Below are 6000 nucleotides of genomic sequence, written 5' to 3'. Positions count from 1 at the left end.
AGATTATAAGTGATCTGTGGGTACAATTCGGTTTTAATCTGCTTGGCGTAAAGATTTCCTAAGAAAGCTCCCAGCACTGCATCTCTTGAATTTGTAATCTTCTTGTCACAAATTGCAATGTCAATTGGTGTATCCACCCCTGGTGAAAGGGATGACTTGATCACCAGCTGGATTGCTCCAATATGAATCCATTTCATCGCTTTGGCAACTTTTGGCTTTATTTTTAAGAGATCCCTTCGCACATCTTCGACTGGAATTAATTGGATCTCTACTTGGTTGTTCGTCAATTATATTGGAAGCGACAACTCTCGACTAGTTGTACCGAAGAAGACATGATGCTTCCTTTTGAATGGACTCAAGCTTTGTAGAACTTGATCCAATCTTCCTCTTGAAAACCCTTAGAATGTTTGTATATCCATGGATTTGTTCTTGATTTTATCCACGAGTTTTTCCACCACCTTTTGCTGCGGGATCAGAGAATGGCTGGTTTATCCATCCTGATCGTCCTTCTGAAAGTGGATAACACCCTCGTCTTCTTTAGTCTGACTCGTCTCCGGATGATCCATCCATCATGTCCGAATATCCAGAACTAAAGACCTCTTCCTGCTCGTATATACTCTCATCAGAGGATATATCCTCGAACTGATACACGAGTATCAATTCTTGGTTGTAGAGGGCGTCTTCGATATCCGGTGTGGAATTGAATTTCCGTATCCCTATTCTCTCATTGTTAGGGCAATTGGTAGAAATATGCCCTTTTGCACCGCACGTCTAGTAGTTGCAATCTTTAAAACTTTCATTTGTTTTGGCTTGGGTTCGCCTGAAAGTTTTTCTTGCCGGAGTTCTCTTTTGAGAAGAGAATCGGCTCCTTGATAGTTCGCTCCGTTGGCCTGATTTGTAGGAGCGTGCCTTTTGTCTAGTCCACAAAGTTCTTGGCTTCCAAGAACTTTACCTTGTTCTAGGTTTTTCTTTCATAGGGTTGATACCTATTTCTTTTTTCTCCTCTGTTGATACAGCAACTCAACTCCAATCTCTGTTGGAAGGTCAAGATTGTTGCACATCAATGGAGATTCTTTATTGAGCCTTCTCAATTTCTTGAGATTTCTCTGGTCCGCCGCCTTCTGGCACCATTCGAATAACTTCTTGTGAACATATGACATCCTTCTTGATGCACTATCAGGTGGATATTCGCCTGGTGATACATACTCGTTGATGAACATTTCCCTCCATGGACTTGGAAACTTTGTGAAAAAGAGGTCTCTAGCTGTCTGATCATCAACTAACCCCATATGGACATATAAGGCATATAGGCGCAAGAATTAATCAAGAGCTTTTGGCTCTAGCACCACCAATCTTAGATTGTAAAGTGCTCGTCGATATTTTTTGCTTTTCTCTTCTCCTGATGCTTCGAAGAAACCCATTCCAAGAAAATGGATTTTAATATGGTGGGTGGCATTTTCAAGGATTTTCAGAGCTGATTCTTTGGTGAACAACTCATTCTTAGCCTCTGTTGATGCCTTATCCCAGAATTGTTTTGCCATTCCAGCAAAACTTGCCTTGAAGATTTTGATAAATTCATTTCTATCATATTTTATCGTGGCAATCACGACTTTCATTGCTGAAGCACAGTCATCGATGAGAACTTCCCAATCTTTAAAGCTGGCTTCATCGAGGTTGAGAATCAATCCGTATGGGTAGATTAGTTCAAGTGTGGCCTTCCCTACAGGAGTGTCATGCATCTTGGGCCGACGTCTTCTGGTTCGTTGATAATGGCTCGATTCTTCATGAGCCTCTCTTCTCCTAGACGATTCTTCTTGTGAGTGATCTGCTTTGGGCATCTTGCCTCATTGGTTCATCTTTAGATCTGCCATATTTAGGTTAGCAAAAATGGCTCGGCGGCGGGAGCTCCTGGAGTTATTGCTGCGGGTGGGGTTTTTCGAGACAAGTGGTCTCATGTCCGAGGTTGTTTTCATTTTAAAGGCGGCAACGGCTTTGCTTTCGAGGCGGAATTGTTGGCTGTGATCTATGCTATTCACATTGCTCATACCCGAGGCTGGCGGCATCTGTGGGTTGAGGCTGACTCTATGTATGTGGTTCACCTTTTGTACTCTCGCTCGAGTGATGTTCCTTGGAGATTTAGGGCGTTTTGGCAGCATACTCTTCGCCTGCTTCGGGATTTTTCTTTGATGGTCTCGTATATTTACCGTGAGGGTAATCAACCGGCAGATATTATGGCCAATGATGATCGGCAGGAAGGCTGGTGGCCTTTTGCGATTGAGGAGATTAGGATTGCGGTTGCAAGGGATATGTCGACGCATAGTCATATCCGTATGGTTATATAAGCAGGTTCGTTGGTTCCCTTAGGCTTTGGTTGGGTTGTTTTCTTTTGTTGTTGGTCTCCTGTTTTCTTTCTTGGTTCTTCTTCTTCCGGTTTTCTTGAGCCGAGCTTCTTAGGGGTGATGGTTAGGCCGGAACTCCTGAAGTTGTCTCTTCCCGCTCCTGAACCGAATGTGAGTCTTTCACGAGTACTCTTTTTCCTTCTAAGGTCTCTTCTTCTTAGAAGGTTTTAATGAGGCTCGATCTTTTGTTTGCTCTCTTTTGCGCTTTCTTGGATGTTTTGTACTCTTTTAGTTTTCCATTAATACAAGCCTTATTCTCATCATATTTAGGTTAGCAAATGATTCTGCTAACTTTTGTAGATCCTCCAATCCGATTCGATCAGGGTAATTCATGGATTTTCTCTTTCACGATTCGAATTATGTCCTCCGGCTGTAGTTCTTTGGGAGCTGCATTAAGTGGTAGCGGATATGTTGGGTCTTTGGACCATGTATTCCGAATTTTTCTGGAGCATGGTTTTCGCCTTTCTATATCCTCCGCCTTTTTCTGAATATCACGCAAGAGTTTTAGGATTTCCTCTTGTTTGAGTGATATTTGGCTCATCTCCATTAGTAGATCATATAGCTTGTGGCCATAATATTTCACCGTTCTTTGAATCTCCCGCAAGTTAACATTGTCGGAAGAGTTTGGCTCGATCTTTTGATAAGCTGGATAAGTTGTTCCAGCTTTGTCCTTCTGCTCCATTAGTCGTGTGGCTGATGGGCACCATCTCTTGCTCGTTCAATCGTCGTTCTGGTCTCGGCGACTCCTATAAGGCGTTTATGGTATAACTGAATACTCGTGATGATATCACGAATAATTTCTCCATATTCTCCTCGACGAATATTCGTCACGAGGACTTGACTGTTCCAGTTGAGGTCGTCTAGTAGACGAGTAGTTTCTCTCTCCAAATTTTGGAAAGAATTTCTGTATACAATACATCTCGGACACTCGTCCAGATCCATAATTTTAATGGAGTCTCCTCCCAATTTTGATTAATTATAAAATAAATTAAATATAATATAATTCCTCAATAAAAACTCACTCTGATACCATTTTAGGCGAAGCGCGGGTATGCATGAAATTTATAGTTGTAAAAGAGTTTTTTGAACCTTTGTGTAAAGTAAGTGGGGTTTTTATGTAATAAATTTTTTCTAAGGGGTCAAAACAATATTGTTTGGACTTGAGGAAAAGTAGCCAACAATAGATACCCACTTGTCATGATCTTAGCGATAGTGTGTAGGTACACACTGTGTAAGATAGACTTTTCCTTAAATCTATACGCCTATGACTTGTGCCTCAAATATCTTTATTTATTTTTATTTTAATTATGTCCAAAACATCTTTTTAATTTATTTTAAAATAATTTTACTAATTATTATTATTATTATCTTTATTTTTTATGAAATTCATTTTTCACTCATAAAATTCACAATTAATTTTTATTAAAATTCGTATAGTCATCCTTAAAAAAATGTTTGAGGTCCCTCCTATTACTTTATTAAACGACCTGAATGATCTATAATAATAATAATGTGTCTTTGTTTTATTTATCTTTTAAAATATTTCGCAAGGTCAAGACCCGTCTGATTGATCTAACAAAAATTTTATATAATTTATTTGGAGAATTATTTGAATTTTATAATAGTTTTGGAAGTTTCTACATGTCTGTGGGTACGATATATAGGCTTTGTTCCAATCTACTTCTAGAATTGGGCTTCTAGACACGTTTGAATTTTCTTCTAACAAAAGAAAGCAAAAATTAAAATTAAAATTAAAATTAAGTGATGTAATTAATGTCTAATACCATTAATGAGGTAATACGTGGATGATATATGGCTACAAAATTCTCACACATTTTTATGACACAATTACTAAGTTCCGTCAAAATATGTGGTGTAACTAGGGATGTTAATCGGATCAGCCCATTGGATTTTGGGCTAACCCTATCGAATTTCGGGTTAATTGGATGCGGACTAATCGGGCTGAGGATTTTGTCGGGTTGTAAATTTTCAACCCTAACCCTAAACGTTCGGGTTTCGGGCTAGCCCATCGGGTTAATCGGATTAAAGGCGTAAAAATAAAATAATCATTTGTATTTGTTATTCTTAATTATCTAATGTATAATGCATAAAATATACGTAGAAAACAAATATATAAATTATATAGCAAGTATGAAATGCAAAAATATAAGTTATTGAAAAAAAAATTAAGATTACATAACATATAAAATAAGTTGTTAACAATAAAATGTTCAACTTTGTTAAAGAAAAAATAATAAAATATCCAATAATAGTTTGAACTCATATAATCAAAGCATCTAAAAAATACAGAAAAGTGAAATGATGAGACTTTATACTCCTTCCGTCCGCCAAGATTATGTCAAATTGCTTGGACACAGGATTTAATAAAATTGGTGATGATTTTGATGTAGTGAAAAAAGGGTCCCACCACTTTATGAGATGTGTGGTTGAGATTGAATTTTGGGTGAGTTTTTTTATAAATAAATAGTGTTAGTAAGGATAAAAAGGATGGTGGGACCATTGCCTTAAAAGGAAAGTGACATAATCTTGGCGGACGCCCGATATAGTAATTGTGACATAATCTTGGGCGGACGGAGGGAGTAATATTTTGTCATTTTTTAATTTTATATCTACGTATTTTTTAATTTTGTAGACTTGTAGTGACGAGACTAGAAAGGAATATTATGGAATTCTATTATTTCTCTGTGAATGACTAAATTTCTTTCTTTACGTCCTTTATTTGAATTTATAAGATATTTCTGATTTAATCAGAGGACTTCAAACCACTGAGGTAATTGTTTAAATATATCTGGAAATTGTAGAAGAGATTCAACAATTTTCAAACTAGTGATGTAATTAAACTTAAATTATAAAAGTAAAATTACACTTGGCGCCTCTCGACTCTACATGATAATGAATACTCCCTCCGTTTTTTTTAAGTGTCCCATGGAAAAAAAGTACAGATATCAAGGAAGTTGGAGTATTACTTTTGTGCCCATATTTATTATTTTCAAAGTGTAATAAATTTATTCTCAAATTTTGAAATAGGACACTTAAAAATGGGTAAAATAGGAACTTTGTCATTTTTTATTCTCAAATTTTGAAATAAGACACTTAAAATTGAACAATAAATTTATATTAATAGGACACTTAAAAATAACAGAGAGAGTATGTACGAAAATTAGAATGATTATTCATAAAATCAAAAATATTGATATGCTTGCCATTTGCCAACATAGAATTAGGGTAGGAATTTCACCAAGAGTTGGCATGAGCAAAGGTAATTTTATTCAATTCTAGAAGTCGATTTTATTTATTTATTAGAAACTGTTCTAGAAGTCGACTTATAATATAACTGACAACGTCAATTTGATTTGTAATAAATAATAGGATAAGTAATTTCTAGAAGAATTTGAGTTTCTTGAGATGGGACAACGAGTAATAGTTGTCCCCACACGGAAAGGTCAATGTTCTTTAAGAAATTCTGTAATATTTCACTATTGTTAGTCTTCCCTACCAAACAATCTCAACCTCAATTAATAACTACCATTAATTATACTACAAATCGAGATTTTGTGAATTTATGTTTATGGTTGTTACT

Source organism: Salvia miltiorrhiza, chromosome 1 (assembly GCF_028751815.1).
Source record: "Salvia miltiorrhiza cultivar Shanhuang (shh) chromosome 1, IMPLAD_Smil_shh, whole genome shotgun sequence".
In the NCBI taxonomy this organism is placed as follows: Eukaryota; Viridiplantae; Streptophyta; class Magnoliopsida; order Lamiales; family Lamiaceae; genus Salvia; species Salvia miltiorrhiza.
Note: the sequence above shows the minus strand (reverse complement) of the source record.